Here is a 19,757-nt window from a genome sequence, read left to right as displayed (position 1 = left end):
TGTCCCCTTCAATCAAGTGTTGAGAGCCACTAAGCTGGCACAGAACAGCAGTCATGAGTGAAAGAAGAAAACGCCCCTCTGGGGCAGCATTCAGAAAAAGGAAGCAAGCAAAGGAAGCTTTTCTATCTAAGCAGGAAGGAGCTCTCCTGAGATACATAGACACAAATGTTCACGGTGAGCCTTCCAGCCCCAGTGAGGATGTGAGTGGTGAGGAGATGCCTGATCTTCCAGTTAGTCAGAGTGCAGGTGACCAGGAAGCTACTGCAGCATCCATATCTCCATCTTAAATTGATGTAACCCATGAACATGCCTGAAGAAAAGTGTAGATCAGAGAAGAGTGTGGTGGAGGCTCAAGAAACAGCTGCTGCTGAGTTTCCTTCCCCCTGAGGCCCTGCCCCCAGCTAGGCTGGAAGTTGCCCTGCTGTGGTGGGTAGGGTGCCCAAACTCCTCCCTGCCCCCCCCTGTATGGAGCCCTCCTGAGCTCCTCTTTCCACAGGCAAATGGTGACTCACCGCACAGCTCTGCTCTAGTGAGTGACTCTCAAACCCACCTCACGGGACCCTGTACTCACTCATCGTCTCAGTGGCATGAATGCCTCAAACTCCCCAGGAGCTGGGAGTCATGCCAAGGTCTTCCCAACCTTGTAGCATCACCAGCAAGAATGATTCAGCAGGCCACAGCCTTTTCTCTGTGCAGTCCCCACCCCAACTGTCCTGTGACCTTCAGGTCACACCCTCAGGTGACCCATGTGCAGCCACATTCTCCTCCCCCTCATCACCTTTGGGTCCTGCCCCCAGGTGAGCCCTCCACAGCCCTAAATCTTGCCTTCATTAGATTGCCCATGTGTAACCAAGAGCACTTGGTCCACCTAACCATCCCTGCTGGTGATGTGTGAGCCAGACTAGCCTCTGGTTGCCTCTCCCATCACTGGGCTGAGTCTGTGGGGCTAACCGGAGGTTTTGTTTCCCTGAGAGCTGGCAGCTCTGACTGTTACCTCCAAGGGGCATTCTGTGCAGCATATAGGGGCTGTTATGCCAGAGGTACTTCTTGCTGTTAACCGCAACTGGTAGCGGAGTTGACTGCTGTCCCCTCCTGTCTGTGATGCCAGGCTTTTGGGAGCCATGGCTCTGGTAGCCCCATAACCCCTGTCAGCAGCTCTACATAGAGGTTCCTTTTAGTGTGAGGAGACCCTTGGGTTTCAGCATTTCCAGACTGAGTGTTTTTTGTAAGGTTGGGTGATTGGCTCCTGCATGGGGGAGATGTCTAGCTTGCTATCTTAAGGTTTTGTCCTTCTGTCCATCGCCGTGGTATCTGAGCACCTTCCACATAAGATCAATAGCAATAAGGAAGTCCCTAGTGCCAGGCAGTCTAAGTAGGGAGTTAGATAACGGGAAGGCCTCATGGGTGGGGAGATCAGAATAGGCATTCCATAACTGATCAGTGGACTCCCTATACTTCATGAACCCATCCTGGCCTCCTGCACAGCAGCAAAGAAACAGGGAGTACACACCCCAAGGGACTGGCCCACGGTTTGAGGAGGCTGAAGAGATGGGAACTAATGATGTTGGGGGGAAAGGGCCCTGATGAGGAGAGTCTGTACAGAAGGGGAAAATAAAGAAAATGCTCTTAAAAATAATGGGCAGCAAGTCCAGAGTCACTTGTTCCTGGGGTGGGGCCTTGAGAGAGTCTAGGGGATCTGGTTTGATAGGGAACTCTAACAATGCTAGGTTGTCAGGCTCGGTAACTGCAGAGTCCCTCATCACTACCCTCCTAGCAACCATAATGTTCACTTGTTATGTTGGCTTTTAAGAATGATTGGAGCTCTTTGGAGTAGGGACCATCCTTTATTCTGTGTTTGTGATGTCTGTGTATTCTCGTGAAATGGAGCTCTGAACCACAGGGTTAACCCCCTCCAGAGCCAGAGAAGGAGAGATGCTGAGATTGTGGATCCCTTAAGAGCTGCCCAGGGAGCCCCACATCCTCAACCTGCCCTGGGTGGGGGGGCCCAAAAGCAGCCCCCAGCCCATGTCTCTGCCCCCCCAGAGCATGCCACCCAAGGCAGGTTGAAGATCCAGGGCTCCCCCCAGCAGCCTTAGGCTCTCTCAGCAGCTCTTACCATGGCCTGGCTCCAGCTTCTGGCCAGGCCAGTGGGCAGGACCTTGGGTAGGAAGGGGAGGAGCCCCATGGCAGCAGGTGTACGGGGCCCAAATGTTCTTTGTGCCCAGGGCCCCAATAAATCTTCATCCACCTCTGGTAATTTGCTAAATTTTGTTTCTGCTGATAGAGAAGATAAAGAATGTGACATCTTCAAGAGTACCATCAAACGGAGCCATCTGTACCAAGTTAGTCTTTGATAAGTATAGCTGTTTGTATTATAAATGCCACATCATTCTTAGTGCTTATATAGTTTTATTGAGATGGCTGGGTAGTGTGGCTATAGACATTTAAATCTTTAATAAATTACACCTAAAATATAAGGACCAATTACTGATGACATCTGGTTACATTTTTTTCCCCCAGATTCCAGTATGACATCAGGAGCTGCTTCCCCCACATTTTGCACAGGAGGAGAAAGAAAAGCAAAAGGGAGAAGATAATGATGTGGTAGGACAGCTATCTGCCATGAAAGTATTTGCCATGTGTTGTTAAAAGAAACATTTAAAAGGAATACCACATTTTTATTTGACAAAGTACAATTAAAATTTGTTTAAATAAAATGTTTTAATATATTGTACTTTTATCCAGGGATCTCAAAATGCTTGTTATACAATTAACTAAGCCTACAACACCCTGTAAGGTTGTGGTGTTCTACCCTTTTTACAAAAAAGTTTTGGTGCTTGACATTATTAAGGCCATTTTGACAAAGGTCCACTAATTTGGGGTTGCTCAGTTCCTGAGTGCCAAACTTGAGACATCTCGGACCTGATTTTTAAAGTAAAGAACATATGCAAGGGAAAGATGAAAACTCTGTAAACAATATGGAGAGTTTCCTGCATTACTTTGTTGAAAGGAAAAGACACAGAAATGAGGAGGGAAGAGGGAAACTCAGAGAATTTATAGGAGTGAAGTTAGATGAAAACTGATCTCATACTTGAGTTCATGCTCCCAGCCGCAAATGATTATATGTAGGGACAGTGGGTCCAGTGTAAGCCAAAGATGGCTTCAGAATTCACAGGTAAAAATATGAATCTTCACCTTTTTTACACACAAACCACTATTTCATCAAATGAGGTAGAAAAGCAAAATAAAGATACAGAATGATCTGAAGTAAGAGTGAGCATTTTAGTGCAAATAGTTGCAGATTTTTTTTCTCAATTTTTGCAGAGCTCTGGTAATATGTTACATTCCATGAGGATGCTGTGATTCGCACAACTTTCAATTGCTACATAAATCAAACAGCCCAAAAAACAGTAGTGGGATCGATTTAATTTAGAATGTTAAGTAGCTGGCACATGATAATAGTTGTGAGCATGTGCGTCATTAAGACTTAATCATTGCTCTTGGTACAACAAAAAAAGGACACATTAGAAGTCATGTATCAGAGGGGTAGCCGTGTTAGTCTGGATCTGTAAAGGTGGCAGAGACCTGTGGCACCTTATAGACTAACAGACGTATTGGAGCATAAGCTTTCGTGGGTGAATACCCACTTCGTCGGATGCACTGACGAAAGCTTATGCTCCAATACATCTGTTAGTCTATAAGGTGCCACAGGACTCTTTGCCATTAAAAGTCATGTTTCAAATAGTTGTTAATAAATGAACTACTCCAACCTAGTCTCCTAAAATGTACCACTATCCTTGGAGTTATCTTGCCAGCTTTGAAGATCATGCAGTATTGTGCTGTAATCCCAGAAATACTACATTGTGTGTAACTTCTGCACATTAATGCACGTCTCCAACAGAGAACTAACTAGGATATGAGTTTCAACACAAGTCCTGTTGCATGTAATTGATTTCCTTTTCAAACCTGTGAAGGTTTAGTTCTTTCTAGGAGATGTAATTATTAACAAGTTTCAGCTGGGTCACTTTATTGAAGGATGAAAACCTATTGGAATGCCAAAAGAGTTATAACTGTATGGTTCTATAATTCAAAGTAGTTTGCAGAATATGGTAAGACTAACAGATCCTAAGATTAATCAGAAATGACAGATGATTGAAAGATTAGTACTGTAGTCTCTGTATCAGCCAGCAGTCAAAGGACTCTAAAATTTCTTAGATCATATATTCTTAGATCATGACGTGTATTACCTGGTCATCATGGTTTTAATCTTCTGTGGAAAAAAAAATATGGCATGATATGCTAATTCCTAGTCAGCATGACAAAACCCACCTATAATTTTAGTACAATTGTCAGTATCTGGTCAAGAGAGGCCCAGGTCAGGAATGGGAGAGGCTTTGTGTATTATGAGTGAGGTGCAGTACTGCAAAACTTGCACATCACTTGTCCACACTTTCATGAGGACCAAAAATAAATAAATCACCAAGCCACATATCAATGAAAAGGTCAAGGTCCTGGAAAAGTGAGCTGAGACTGTTCTGCCATGTGATAGACAGGAACTCTGAGCTACATAGAACTCTTCTTCAGTCTGGGAAAGATACTCAGGGTGTCACAGCTAAATAAAAGATTGAACAGATAGTTTAGCATAAGTAATTAGTACATATTTTAAGGCAGTAGCTCTCAACCTTTCCAGACTTCGGTACCCCTTTCAGGAGTCTGATTTGTCTTGGGTAACTGCTAAGTTTCACCTCACTTAAAAACTACTTGCTTACAAAATTCGTGTGCTGTGACACTTTTGTATTTTTATGTCCATTACTGAAAAATTGCTTACTTTCTCATTTTTGCCATATAATTATACAATAAATCAATTGGAATATGAATATTGTACTCACAGTTCAGCATATAGCAGGGATGGCCAAACTTACTGACCCTCCGTATACGATAATCTTCAGAAGTTCGAGAGCGGGGGCACACCTGCCAAGGCTCAGGGCTTTAGGTCTGTGGGAGGCGCCTGCCAGGGCTCGGGGCTTCACAGAACTGAAACTGCTTTAGTGGCACTGATGGATGATCATTTGTCAATGGATGAAGGACAGATATCCATTCTCATCCTCCTGGACCCCTCTGAAGTGTCTGACAGGTAAGCATGAGATACTGCAGTCTTGCCTAAGAGAGGTGTCAGGAGTCCAGGGTAATGTGATAAAAAGGTTTAAGTTCTTCCTGGAGAACTGCACCCAGAGAGTAGTAATGGGAAATCGCACCTACACCACCAGACCCTTGTCTAGTCTATCTTCATGCAAACTCTATATAAACTGCTCAGATGACATGGAATGAAGTGCCAGCAATATGCAGCTCTACCTGTCCTTCCTCACATACTATCAAGATTGCCCAGTGCTTGGATGATATCTACTGATGGATGAAGAACAGCTGGCTGAAGTGGAACTCAAACAAAACAGGTGATTCTGGTGGATAGAGGAAAATATTCTGAGGGGTTTGCAGCCATGGTGCAGTCTCCTTTGAATGAAGATTCACACACTCAATCAATTCATTGCATAGTCTTGAATTCTTCATTGTTGCTAATGAGTAATGCTTTTTTACCACTTCTGGTGGGCTAGGGGACTCCATCCCACCCTAGTAGATGAAGACCTGGCCTCAGGTATTTATGCCTGTGGCAGGGTGGACTAGGTCCAGAGGCTCCTTACTGGAGGCCTTGTGGCCCTGCATCACCCTGCCCCAGAATAGAGCAGAGAGAAGTCCTCTAGACAGCCTAGAGTGGCTGCAGAGGAGTGATCAATAAGGGGCCAGAAGGGCCAGATAAAAGGACAGCAGCAGAGCAGCACCTTCAGTTGCCGTGTGGAGCTTGATGAGGGAGGCCTGGGTGCCTGGCTGGCTAGAGGAGCAGCAGGTCACAGACGGCTCACTGTAGAGAGCTCGCCAGGCAGAACTGAGCCCAGGGAAGGGTGCCAAAGACCAGGTGCCTGGCTGGCTGGATAGAGTAGCAGCAGGACCATGAAAAGGTCAGTGTGGGCAGGCTGAGCCCAGGACCTGGCCAGATCAGGCGAGGGTACTGAGATCAGCCCTGATGGTCTGGTTGCAGACTGAGCCTAGGGAGGGCTGCTGAAAAGGATGCCAGATAAGGGTACTGAGATGGCCCTGGCTGCGTAGTTGAAGAAGGCAGTGCCTTGGGGAAGAAGCCTTAGAGCTACAGCCCCATACCAGGGCTGAGAAAGAACTTGGACTTGAAGGGAGAACTGTGTATGCGGCTCGGCCAGAGGGCTGAGTTGCTGAAGACCCGCCAAGAGAACCATCAGCTTGGGGTGTGCTTGCGAGAGGTAGATGCAACCCTGATATAAGAACTAACACCAAAAGCAGGCTTACGCCTAACTGAGAGAAAGGGGGCCATCCACAACAGGTGGGTGTCCTCCTCCTGAAAAAGAACTGTGATGACAGGTATACTGACCAGAGAAAAGGGGGTACGCATGAGAGGCGGGTGCTACCCCATTACAATGCTTTCGTCTCCTCTCAGCTGCACTACAGCAATGTGATATACCTGAGCATGCTTCAGTGCTCAGGAAACACAAACTAGCACAGAATGCTGCAGCGTATCTTCTCAGTAACAGGCTACCATGAGCACATCACACCTGTCCTCCCCTCTTAGCATTGGGTTCCCATAGAATTTTGAATCAAATTGAAGGCCTCGGTCCTTATCTTCAAACTACTCCATAGCATGGACCCAGGCTTTCTAAAAGACTGTCTAAAGCTCCAGGACAAAGACAGTGGTTGACCACTTTGCTGCTCTGGCATAATAGAACTCTCAACGAGAAGGGTAAAGCTTGTCCATGCAGGAGATGGAACCATCTCCAGGGGTGGTCCAAGACTGGAATAAACTCCCTTAGGAACTAAGGACCATCACAAACCTCACCACTTTCCGCTCCAAGCAGAAGGCACATTTCTTTGACCTCCTCTTCTTGAATGTAAATACATAGCAACAGGTTTATTTATTAATAATAAAAACAAAACCTACCCAAACAAGACACTCCACTGCAGACACTTCTCTCTTAGGGGAGAGGATGAGAGAACAAACAACACGGGACAGCTGTGTAGTTGTAGAACTGACAGACCCCAGTCATCGGCGAGATTGAAACTGGGATCTCTGGAGCTTAGTCCATGAGCCTCTACTGCATGAGCTAAAAGCCATATGGCTGTTAACTAAAGCTTTAGAGCAAACTCATTACTTTTTTTTTTTGTCTCTGTGCCACTAGATAGGACAGAACACCACACCCAGGAAGTGTGTGGGCTACAAAGTGACATTGTTTAATACACTCCTGGAAGGCACTCCTATATGATGGTGCTAAAACCCTGTATAGAATAGATTTTTTGACCTTGAGTAAAGCTGATTCTCTCCAGACTTTGCATACTACTTTGGTAAACTTGCAGAGCTTTTAAGCTATCTAAATCTGATTGGTTTGTCTGATAGAGCTTAAAAATGAACACTGTAAGTGCTATAGACAGTTCTTGCTCACTTTGGTCTGGTGTGTTTGTGACCCATTTGGGGGAAAATCAGTCAGCCACACCCAACTCCTGTTTTAGCCTTCTACTCAGGCTCTCTTATTCATCTGCCACATAAACACAACAAATATGGAAAAGTAACAAAAGTGATAGTCCTGACCTGGACTAATATTGCAGGGTCCCCTAAGCCCCAGTAGCTGAAGGGTCTCAGCCAGAAGGACTACAGGACCTACCTCCCCCCTCAGACTTCTGCCCCTCCTTCCCCTTACAGCTGGGAATCCGAGCTAGTCATTAGCTGCTTCTCAGCTAGATCAGCTGGTTCCCCAACACCTACCTACTGGGCTTCTCCTTAGGCCAGTGCTTTCTGCAATCTCAGGCTCTTAAAGGGGCAGACCACCCTACTCCACTCCCCTTGTAAGAATAAAGCTTTCAAACTCTGTTGATTGTGCCAAGCTCCACAGTCCATGGTTGCAGACCATATATGCATCCTCAGACATCATATGGTGGTTATACTTACAGCTGGTTAGGAATTTTTCAGAGCATTTTTAATTTTGGAGAGTGGGGGTCAGGGCCGGCCCACAACATTTTTGCACCATAGGTGGGGAGTTCAAATGATGGCCCCATGCCCCCTCGCTTAGGCCAAAACATTGAAAGGTCTCAATTCTGCCTTCTTCCTGTTCTACCCTTATCATGGTACTGTTTTGCTACCCACCTCAATAAAGGAGAACTAACAACTTAAAATGCCTTGTTCAAAAATTTTAAGTAACATTTAACTTTCAAACACCTGAACAGCAAATGTAACTTTTCTTGTCTGCATAGTAAACACTGGCATTTTTATCTGTTTGAATAATCAATGTGGTGCCTTCTTTGTTGCAAAGATTTGAACTACTTCCTGAACGTCCACAGTCTGGGCCAGCTCATGCTCTATTGAGATGGTTGCAAGGCCGACCAGCCTCTCCTGTGTCATTGTGGAGCGTAGGTGTTTTATTAACTTCAGCTTGGAGAAGCTGCGTTCTCCACTGACAACTGTTACAGGAAGTGTTAGAAGTATGCGCTGAGCAACAAAAGCATTTGGAAAGAGGGTGGTCATCTTATTTGTGCACATATATTCCAGAAGAGCCTTTGGAGTTGATCCTGCTGAAATGTATCTTGAAAGAGCTTTCAGTTCATCACCTAAATCACTCGCATCAACATCATGCATGTCATCATGTGTCCACACTGTCTCTAGTGCCCTGCATTGCTGGTATAGGTCTTCTTCAGGTATAGTGAGGAGTTTTGGAATATCATACAACATCCCAAATATACTGCTGTGTTCTTTGAGCTGCATGAAACGTTCTTCAGCTGACTGTATTGCACAATCTAGCATCTGGTTAAAGAATTCAACTTTGAATTGTTGTTTGGGGTCGCTTATGGGATTATCCTGTGCCTCGTAATCAAAATGTCTTCATCTTCTGTGACTCTTGTATTCTTGAATGGGTGGGAAAATAGCTTCAGTGTGAAGTTCCTCTGCCAACTTCTTTGCACTCTTCAGAATGTTTTGAAATCCCTCATCCGACCGGTAAGACTGTAGGTATGACTTTGCTTTGTCCATTTGTTCCATTGCTCCAGATACATCAAGGTCAACACCTTGGAGTCTCTTGCTTACAACATTTATTTCAAATAGTATGTCATGCCACAACACTAAGCCACACAGAAATTTGAAGTTATGTATGTTTCTGGTGATTCCATTTCCCCCTGCCACTGTTCTCCCACGAACAGTTCCTGTCATAGCATTATCCTCCATAATGGCAACTATGGCATCATCTGTCTTCCCAATTTGGTGTTTGATAGGCTTTATCGCCGCCAATCGACTTTCCCATTGTGTGGCACTCAGTGGTTTCAGTGTCAGAGAGGATGTTCCCAGATGTTGCTTCAAAATTTGCCATCGATGAGTTGATGCAGAGAAAATACATAGATGCTTTGAATTACATTAAAAACTTCAGCAGCCTCACTAGAAGCTGATGCTGCATCACTGACCACCAAGTTCAATTAATGAGAACTGCATGGGACAAAAAAAGCTCAAGGGTTTAACTCTCGGATCCGTGTCTGCACTCCTCTGTTCTTTCCTCTCATGTTGGCACCATTATCGTAGCCCTGGCCTCTCATGTCAGCTATCGCAAGTCCTGTACCTTCCAGCTTTTTAAGAAGCATATTTGTCATACCAGCTCCTGTAGTATCATCAATGTCAATAAATTCTAGAAAATGCTCTCTGGCAGTCACCATTGCAGGGACATTTTCACTAGGTTAAGTTGTTGTTACAAAATGCATCATTAAAGTCATTTCTTCCGTATGGCTGATGTCAGCTCTGCAGTCCAGAATAACAGAGTAATATCTTGCTGACTTCAGATCTGCCACAATCTTCTGTTTGACTTTTGTTGCCAGTAATTGTATGATCTCATTTTGAATTGTTTTTCCAAGGTAGTGATGTGTGTACATTTCTTGGGTGGTGACTCTTAAGATGCTCCTGGAGTACAGCATCAAACTCAGCCATCAGCTCCACAATTTTAAGGAAGTTTCCATTGTTTGGCACATATAGCTGATCTGAAGTGCCACGCAGTGCTAGGTTTTGGGTAGCAAGCATTCTCACAATGGCAATAGCCTTTTCAGAACATTTTTCCAGTGAAGAGACTCTGGTGCAATCGTCTCTTGATGCTGATCATCTATGGTGGCCTTTAACCCTTAGTCTCATCTCAAGCTCTTTTCACCTATGAAATGCGCTCTGGTGAATGGCTGTCTTCTCATGGCATGCCAGATTTCTAGCCAGATTTTTCCAGTCCTTTGTTCCTGTAGAACCCAGTGTGGCTGGAACAGTAGACTGGAAGAGTCTGCAACAAAAACAGTGTGCAGCATTCTGGGTTTTTGAGTACATAAGCCATGGCTTCTCCACTTTTTCACCATTGGGGATTTCACACCAGTAATGTGTTGGATGGAAACTTCTGTTTTCATTGTCTTTGGGGAACATGAAGTTTTTCCACTTGCTGTGGCCCATGCAGTACAAGCAAGTGCCTCAGGCTACTGCTCAAGTGATCCACAGTGCTGGATCATCTAGACTTAAGGAACTAAACTCAGCAGCAGCTGTTTCTTGCGCCTCCACCACACTCTTCTCTGATCTACACTTTTCTACAGGCATGTCCATGGGTTACATCCATTTGAGATGAAGATATGGATGCTCCAGTAGCTGCCAGGTCACCTGCACTCTGACTAACTGGAAGATCAGGCATCTCCTCACCACTCACATCCTCACTGGGGCCGGAAGGCTCACCGTGAACATTTGTGTCTATGTATCTCAGGAGAGCTCCTTCCTGTTTAGATAGAAAAGCTTCCTTTGCTTGCTTCCTTTTTCTGAATGCTGCCCCAGAGGGGCGTTTTCTTCTTTCACTCATGACTGCTGTTCTGTGCCAGCTATAGTGGCTCTCAACAACACGAGATAACTGGCTCTGTGGATGAGGGGAAAGCAGTGGACGTGTTGTTCCTTGACTTTAGCAAAGCTTTTGACACAGTCTCCCAAAGTATGCTTGCCAGCAAGTTAAAGAAGTATGGGCTGGATGAATGGACTATAAGGTGGATAGAAAGCTGGCTAGATCGTCAGGTTCAACAGGTAGAGACCAATGGCTCCATGTCTAGTTGGCAGCCGGTATCAAGTGGAGTGCCCCAAGGGTTGGTCCTCAGGCCAGTTTTGTTCAATATCTTCATAAATGATCTGGAGGATGGTGTGGATTGCACCCTCAGCAAGTTTGCAGATGACTCTAAACTAAGAGGAGAGGTATCATAGAATCATAGAATATAAGGGTTGGAAGGGACCCCAGAAGGTCATCTAGTCCAACCCCCTGCTCGAAGCAGGACCAATTCCCAGTTAAATCATCCCAGCCAGGGCTTTGTCAAGCCTGACCTTAAAAACCTCTAAGGAAGGAGATTCTAACACCTCCCTAGGTAACGCATTCCAGTGTTTCACCACCCTCTTAGTGAAAAAGTTTTTCCTAATATCCAATCTAAACCTCCCCCACTGCAGCTTGAGACCATTACTCCTCGTTCTGTCATCTGATACCATTGAGAACAGTCTAGAGCCATCCTCTTTGGAACCCCCTTTCAGGTAGTTGAAAGCAGCTATCAAATCCCCCCTCATTCTTCTCTTCTGCAGGCTAAACAATCCCAGCTCCCTCAGCCTCTCCTCATAACTCATGTGTTCCAGACCCCTAATCATTTTTGTTGCCCTTCGCTGGACTCTCTCCAATTTATCCACATCCTTCTTGAAGTGTGGGGCCCAAAACTGGACACAGTACTCCAGATGAGGCCTCACTAATGTCGAATAGAGGGGAACGATCACGTCCCTCGATCTGCTCGCTATGCCCCTACTTATACATCCCAAAATGCCATTGGCCTTCTTGGCAACAAGGGCACACTGCTGACTCATATCCAGCTTCTCGTCCACTGTCACCCCTAGGTCCTTTTCCGCAGAACTGCTGCCTAGCCATTCGGTCCCTAGTCTGTAGCTGTGCATTGGGTAGATACGCTGGAGGGTAGGGATAGGATACAGAAGGCCCTAGACAAATTAGAGGATTGGTCCAAAAGAAATCTGATGAGGTTCAACAAGGACAAGTGCAGAGTCCTTCACTTAGGACGGAAGAATCCCATGTACCGCTACAGACTAGGGACCGAATGGCTAGGCAGCTGTTCTGCAGAAAAGGACCTAGGGGTTACAGTGGACGAGAAGCTGTATATGAGTCAACAGTGTGCCCTTGTTGCCAAGAAGGCCAATGGCATTTTGGGCTGTATAAGTAGGGGCATTGCCAGCAGATCGAGGGACGTGATTGTTCCCCTCTATTCGACATTGGTGAGGCCTCATCTGGAGTACTGTGTCCAGTTTTGAGCCCCACACTACAAGAAGGATGTGGTTAAATTGGAGAGAGTCCAGCGAAGGGCAACAAAAATGATTAGGGGTCTGGAACACATGACTTATGAAGAGAGGCTGAGGGAACTAGGATTGTTTAGTCTGCGGAAGAGAAGAATGAGGGGGGATTTGATAGCTGCTTTCAAGTACCTGAAAGGGGGTTCCAAAGAGGATGGATCTAGACTGTTCTCAGTGGTAGCTGATGACAGAACAAGGAGTAATTGTCTCAAGTTGCTGTGGGGGAGGTTTAGGTTGGATATTAGGAAAAACTTTTTCACTAGGACGGTGGTGAAACACTGGAATGCATTACCTACGGAGGTGGTGGAATCTCCTTCCTTAGAAGTTTTTAAGGTCAGGCTTGACAAAGCCCTGGCTGGGATGATTTAGTTGGGGATTGGTCCTGCTTTGAGCAGGGGGTTGGACTAGATGACCTCCTGAGGTCTCTTCCAACCCTGATATTCTATGATTCTATGATTGAAGGGGACAAATAAGCAGACTGGTAGCAGGGCCTGAGTGAGGGAAGATATCAGTGTCTTAAGGGCCTAACTGGCTCCTACTACTCAGTTGACTGCCTGTTCTCCTCAAGTGCGTTCAGGGAAGCAGCAGGAAAAAGGAAGCTCCCTGAGAAGCTGGTGTTACTCACTCCAAGCTCCTGGGGGTTCTAGGGAGGTACATAAGAGGTTCCTCCTCCTCCTCTCTCTCCCTGCAGCTCCTGCTACTTTCTGTTATTCCCTCTCACCTTTTCTCCTGCCTGCCTGTTATGTCTCTTGTGCCCTCCTTCCTTCAGCACAGCACTCCACCATCTCTGTGCATCTAGAGCAGAGAGAATACATATGCACCAGCAGCAGACACAATTTTCTACACTCTGGGTCCTAGTGACGCCCCCCTTTCCCCCCCCCCCCGCAACACACATACAGTCTGGCACGTGAGGCGGCCGCCTCAGTTTGCCTCATGGTAAGGCCAGCCCTGGTGGGGGTGCTGTCAAAAATGCCACTTAGTCAAAACTAAACTGCATCAGGTAAAGCAGGGAACTGAACCTGTGTCACTCATATCTTGGACAACTGCCCTAGCCTGTGGTCTATTAGCTACTCTGAGCACTTTGCCATAGTAAAACTTTGAAAGGTCTTGTTTTCATCCCACTGCTGAACAAAACCAAATACTGAAACCTCTAAACTTTTCATGAGATAGAATTTTTGTTTTCTAGCCAGTTATGATCTCTGTGGAATAGAAACTTAACAAAATTTTGTAGAAATGGTTAAATTAGGCCTGTGCATTAGTTTTCATTGGTGCTTAATGTATAAAGTACATCTGCATTTTTTTTTTGCTAAAGATATGTTTTGAGTTATGCGTGAAAATAACTTTCCATTTAAAAAAACCTTAGAAACTTTTTGAAGTCCCTTAAATGGACTTCAAATTCTTCTCTCTTTCATGTATAGCAAAAGTGGAAACAAGATAATATAGTACATCTGTTACATTTCTGGTTCTTATTGTGGCTTCAGTTCTTTTTTTAATCTTCTCCAAGGGAATGTGAGTTTCAATTGTTTCTTCTCAAGATGAATTTCTCTCCTCCACCCCCACCACTATTTTGCACCATAATAAATCATCTTTGTTGTGAGCTTGTACACTGTATTGCAGAAAATGACATATCATTTTCAACTCTGTATTTTTTGTATTGTATCCCAAAGCTTGCACCATGTCATGCCATGCCCCTATTTGAATCCCTCCCATAACCTTCCACATTAAGCTTCTACTTCTCTTCAGGACTGCACATCTCCTTTCCTGCTTCCATCTCTAATCTCATTTCTTCCTGCTCTCCTTCTTGCTTTCTTCATTCAATCCAAGCCATGTTCCTGTCATCTTCCTTATCCATTTCCCATTCTCTGAGTCAAGTGCCTACTTTCAAGAGCATCCAGTAACCATTTTGAGGACTAAAGGGGGCAGTTCTGTGGACCACCGTTAGAGGGTTTATTGAGTTGTCTCTGTCTATGTGGGTGTCCTTCCAATTCTAGACACTGACTGGGGAACAAACATCAACCCACATAAGTTTACAATTTTAAATAATTTATTAACTAAACTAAATAACTAAGCAAAATACATGTGACAGATATGGCAATATTCTGGCCAAAGCTTATTGGATTAAATTAAATCTTACTGTATTAAATTTATCTATCATTGCGGGCCGGGAATTTTTATGTAATTTCATGGGAGAGGATGAGCCACAGCCTTCCAGGAACTGAAAACAGTGTGTGTGCCGGGGGGCGATTAGGCAAATTCACTTAAGTTGTAACGCCTCCCGAGGAGCACCTCCACTTGGCGAATCTTGCGTATATTCCTCTGTTCTATTCATTCCCTCTGAAGCGTCTGGCAACTTCCCACTGTCAGAAGACAGGATCCTTGGCTAGATGAATCATTGGTCTGACCCACTATGGCCATTCTTAGCTCTTGGGTACTGGTTCAAACTGAATTCTGTAGAGACCAGCAGACAAAGAAAGGACTCTTGGATAAATAACCTGAATTTAAACTGACTCAGGGCCTTCATTCTGATCCAGAAAATGGACAGGACCTTCTGTCCAAGGGTGGGGGCAGTCTTTAGGGAAGGGCTGGAAGTAATGACACCAACCAGAGCCCTTGTGGTGCTGGGGGGTGGGGTGATCTCTGGTAAGTTTATTAGCATGTGTATTGTTTTTCATATGTTTTTTCTGTAATGCTTTTGCCTTAAGAATAAACCTTCTTGGTTTTGTTTTCTTTTTTCCAGTTTTTATTAGTAGAGGGATGCTCAGCATCCTTGCACTTCTTGTTTTTAGACTCCAGCAGGTTTATACTCTTACAATGTGATAGTTGCGACTCTTATAGTTTCATTTGGCTTCAGGAGGCTGTTGGCTGGTTGAAAGATTGGCTAGTGGTTTTCTTGGCTCAGCTGGATAACGCTGATGGACAGGGCTGGCTGGACATGAGACTCCTGTGCCAAATCATATTTAGAAAGCTTGTCCTTAACATTTGGTCTGAGTTAACAGTAACCACATAGTCATCGTTTCCATCTTAGGCTCAAAACATGCTGGGCAAAATTAATCCCTGGTGCAAGTCCACTGAAGTCTTGTATTAGCATGAGGGATGACTCCTGTTTCCATTCTATTAGTATAAAGCTTTTCTTTTCCATAACAAACTCTTCGCCTTGATTGCATCCTTCTGGATGTGATTTTTTGTTTTGTGCAAAATAAAGCACATAAATACAGGGAAATGAAACTTTGTAGTGGTAGAAAAATCAAATGCAAAGTACTGACATTTCTGCCACCACTTTTAATTAAAAATGTGTCCAATTACAATGAAAGAGTCCTTGTTTGAAGCAAAAGCTGTAGTTCACATAATTGCACATACTATATAATGTATAGTCATTACCATAACGAAAAACCCATCATTTCTATTCTGAAGCTGTTGAGGGGCCCTAATTAAGTGGGCCTGCCAGCAGCTTCAATTCATGCACCTTTCAAAGAAAATTATACCCTATATTCAGTAAGGAAATTGTGCTGTTGTTTGTTTCAGTCTGCCACTTACAGATTTCTTAACAGAACGTGAACAGATGTTCTTCTTATTTAAAGCAAAGCAAATTTTGTAATACTTTCAAGAAAGCACGAGGTAACGCAAAATCATTCATGTTTCAGAGTAGCAGCCGTGTTAGTCTGTATACGCAAAAAGAATCATAGAGGTCATCTAGTCCAATCCCCTGCTCAAAGCAGGACCAATCTCCAATATTTGCCCCAGATCCCAAATGGCCCCCTCAAGGGTTGAATCCACAACCCTGGGTTTAGCAGGCCAATGCTCAAACCACTGAGCTATCCCTCCCCCCCAAAAAATTAAGTCTTTTTCTATAAGAGCGACAAGGTAGGTGAAGTAATATCTTTTACTGGACCAACTTCTGCTGGTGGAAGGTACAAGCTTTCGAGTTACACAGAGCTCTTCTTCAGGTCTTGGGAAGGAAGCAGAGTGTCTCGAATAAATGCAAATTGAGACATTTTGTTAAGCAGAAGGGGTAACATGTTGGAAGCAGTCACTTGAACTGAAGCGGACAGCTGGGGGTTAGATTGTTGTGCACAAAGAGTTTGAACTAGGCAATTAAGGGTAGCAGGGAGTTGGTGAGTTACAAATTGTTGTAATGAGTCATAAAACCAGTGTCTCTGCTAAGTCCCTGGCTTTTAGAGTCTAGCAGAGTTACGAATATAAGTTCCCAGGTTTGCCTTTTGAAGGTGTTGTGCAGGTTTCCCTTGAGGACACGTATTGAAAGAACAGACATCCAGAGATTGCTTTATGAAAATTGTTCACCCACAGCTGATATGGTGTTTTTGTATCTTACCATTTTTCTGTGTGAGTTCATTTGAGAACATAGTGATTGTCTAGTTTCACACACATAAGGTTGTAGGGGTATTTGATGCATTGGATAAGGTATACTGCATGTTGTGGTAGGCATGTATAGGACCCATGGATCTTGAAAGGTGCGTTTGGGGCGGGAGGGGAGGATGGATCACTGTAGTAGTGGAGATATGTCTGCAGGTTTTGCATCTGTTGTTCTGGCAGGGTCTGGTGCCACTTTGAGCTGGTGTGTCCTGGTCTATGGGGAGCTTGCTTCTGATGATGAGCTTGGAGAGGTTGGGGGCTTGTTTGAAGGCCAGAAGAAGGGATTTGGAAAGATTTCTTTCAAGATGTGGTCCCCATCAAATATGGGGTTTTATAGATATTTACAACACTTGACTCTGCCTGGTCCATAAAGGAGGTTAAATTGCAAAGTGTAAGTATGACATGGAATGATTAAATCAATAATATTTTTAGTTTACAAAATACTTGTGTCCGGATGTCATTTATTTAATGTCAAGGTAAATAATCTAATATTATCTCTAAGTGCAGACCTTAAGTACAGAGAACTATGACTACATGGGATGTCTTTTGTAACGCAATTCACATTAATTGTGAAATCTTTGGGAGTTTTTTATAAATACTCTTTACAGAATACAGAAACATATTACTATCATTTACTTATATTTTTAATAGTACTGAAATTCCCAGTTGGAATCAGGGCCCATTGTGCTAGGTGCTGTAAAAACACATACAAAGACAGAACTCCTGTCCCAAATACCTTACAATGTGAATTAAGGTCCCCCCTGGCCCCTTGAGTATCACAAACAATAGGATGGAAGGGCAGAATGAGAGTAAATTTAGTGATCTGATGAACTTATACAGGCTAGCAATGATTTCTTTGATTATCATTTGAACTTCCCTATCAAATCTCCTGTGTTCCATTAGCACCTCTACACACACCAGAAAACATGTCCTTGGTCTTACTGCCTGTTTTTAGAACCCATACATAACTTATACAGAATGTGAGAAGTAATCTCCATCCACCCTCTACCTTCCATTATTAATTCTTTAAAAGAAAAAAGTTATCTCCATATTTCCTTCAGACATTAGGCCCTCTCCCTGGGCATAGGTTGTTTTTCCCTTAGGTTGTTGTCAAAGTGGGACTGGAAAGACACCATGGCCCCAAAGTTTTGCCACTCTGCTGCTGTCTAGGAGGTTAAATGAGTCTCTATAGGAGTCAGAGGCAAGAGGACAGAAAGTCTATTGATTAGTTATAGAGCATATACTCAGCCCAGATTGGAATCATAGAATCATAGAATATCAGGGTTGGAAGGGACCTCAGGAGGTCATCTAGTCCAACCCCCTGCTCAAAGCAGGACCGATCCCCGACTAAATCATCCCATCCTAGGTCTGTGGGGATGTGCAGCTGGGACATCTCTGGGATGTGGGGGCTAGGGTATGGCTCCATCCCAAGAGTTGCTGTTTGCCCTCCCTCCAACCTTTTGAACATTTTTTATTGTTAATCTCTCGACTCCCTCCCACTTGTCACTATCTTTCTGAAAATATGGCTCCCCAAAGTAAATACAATCTATTCCAGGTGAAGCTGAACCAAACCTAATACAGATAGAGCATTACCTCCCGGTTCTGAGACATGATGCTGCTTATGTTGGCTTTTCTTGCTGCTCATTGCATTACAAACTCAATTCTGATTTACTCTCTGCTGTCACCCCAGGTCACTTTGAGTACTTCTGCTTCTTAGATTTCTTCCTTCTCCTGAGTATACGTGTTTTGTATTATTTTCCCTCAGATGTGTCAGTTTATGTTTACACAAGGTGATTCTAATTTTATTTTGTGCCCATATTTGTAATCTCTGCCTTGGTCCCTTTATTTCTCTATCCAAACTGGTATTCACAACTCCTGATAATTTAAGTGTTATATAAGATCAGACCTGAAACTGATCCCTGCAATATCTCACTAGCCACAACAAACCAGACTTGTACAATATATAGCAATTTACAGGATCTTAGCCCTTTTCCAGTCTGTGTGACCGTGTTCGTCTCTTAGCCAGTTGGAATTAACTTTTAAGTAAGGTTAGAGACACTGTATCATTTTTTATTATTGTCATATTTACCATTTTGTTTTAGCTGTAATGAATGTCTTTGATCATATGGTTAGGTTGAAAGGGCACTATCAAGATGTGAATCACCATGGGGCAGTTGGGATAATCTTGTTTTTATATCAATATTTATTCAGGACTCTTCATATAAATAATTCAGCCACTTTGCCCTCACACACCTGCTAGATAATCTTTCTGACAATGGTCTAAAACCTGCTTATAAAATTAAACTGTGAATGTATCTAGCGCTGCAATGATACTTTACTGAGCCATAAATAGAATCACATAGAATCACAGAAGAGATACAAACAAATGTACTGCACGCACACAAAAATCCTTCACCATTTTTAAATTTAGTTAGTTTTAAGAGTTCACTGCAAGTACTCCTGGCATTGTCTTCTTCCTTTTAAGTAAAATAAGTAATCTACGTTTAGAGCTTTTCAGACTAAGATAAAACCATTTTGCCTGAATTACAAATATAGTTGAAAGTTTTTCCTGTTATTTGGAACCTCCCTTCCTTGTTGTGAGTTATTTAAAAAAAATTAAAATCCTGACTGAAAGATCAGTAGTATAGTAGTGTAGTATGCTTACACTTGATTCCTGTAGGCTTACATTATATTGTTCAGTACATCATGTTAGCTTATTCTTCAGGAGCTCCAGAAAAGTGTTGGTCCCTATTGAAGTAGGAGAAGGCAAATCTTTCCCTGGTGTTGCCGATTCTGTACATTCATGGATAAGTACCAGATTTTAGTCTCCGAGGCTATCAGCCTCTCAGTAGCACTAAAGTCACAAACAGTCAAAGGGAAGAATCAAAAATATCAGTGGAACTGTTTTCCTTGTGCCTGCCAGGACTTGTACACATAC

At 43.8% G+C, this 19,757-nt stretch overlaps 1 protein-coding gene across 7 annotated transcripts in view; it reads left to right on the top strand.

The window, feature by feature from the left end:
* The window catches only part of PRLR (prolactin receptor), a 322,433-nt gene that overhangs the window by 93,003 nt on the left and 209,673 nt on the right, over window positions 1–19,757 (top strand). For all 7 annotated transcript variants that reach the window (XM_075128420.1, XM_075128422.1, XM_075128421.1 and 4 more), the window contains one exon: window positions 2,521–2,604. The gene's annotated coding sequence lies outside the window, so the exon portion shown is untranslated. The remainder of the gene's footprint in view (window positions 1–2,520; window positions 2,605–19,757) is intronic.

Source organism: Caretta caretta, chromosome 5, assembly GCF_965140235.1.
Source record: "Caretta caretta isolate rCarCar2 chromosome 5, rCarCar1.hap1, whole genome shotgun sequence".
Lineage (NCBI taxonomy): Eukaryota > Metazoa > Chordata > Testudines > Cheloniidae > Caretta > Caretta caretta.
Note: the sequence above shows the minus strand (reverse complement) of the source record. Positions and strands in the feature narration are given on the sequence as shown.